The sequence below is a fragment of the Echinococcus granulosus genome (genome assembly GCF_000524195.1).
Source record: "Echinococcus granulosus chromosome Unknown EG_S00147, whole genome shotgun sequence".
NCBI lineage: Eukaryota > Metazoa > Platyhelminthes > Cestoda > Cyclophyllidea > Taeniidae > Echinococcus > Echinococcus granulosus.
The window spans coordinates 21,999-22,257 of NW_020170527.1; positions in this window are offsets into that span (position 1 = coordinate 21,999).

A 259-nucleotide genomic window follows, 5' to 3' on the forward strand; every position below is an offset into this window, starting at 1 on the left:
GCAGGGAATCCTTCCGCTGTTCCTTACTGTGGCATGTGCAACAGTTTTTCGTTTCAAACATCATTCGGACCTATATAGCAGAGTGCACAAGCCGAATGCCATATTGAGGTGGGCAAGAAGAGCATGATTCACAGTTATTTTAATGTTTTTAACTTGCTTACTTAAAAATGATGAGACACCGCTTTATGAAAGGCATTTTAGCTGCTATACGTCGTTCCTACAAACAGTGTAGGAGACTAGATGTTCTGGTTGGCGTGTT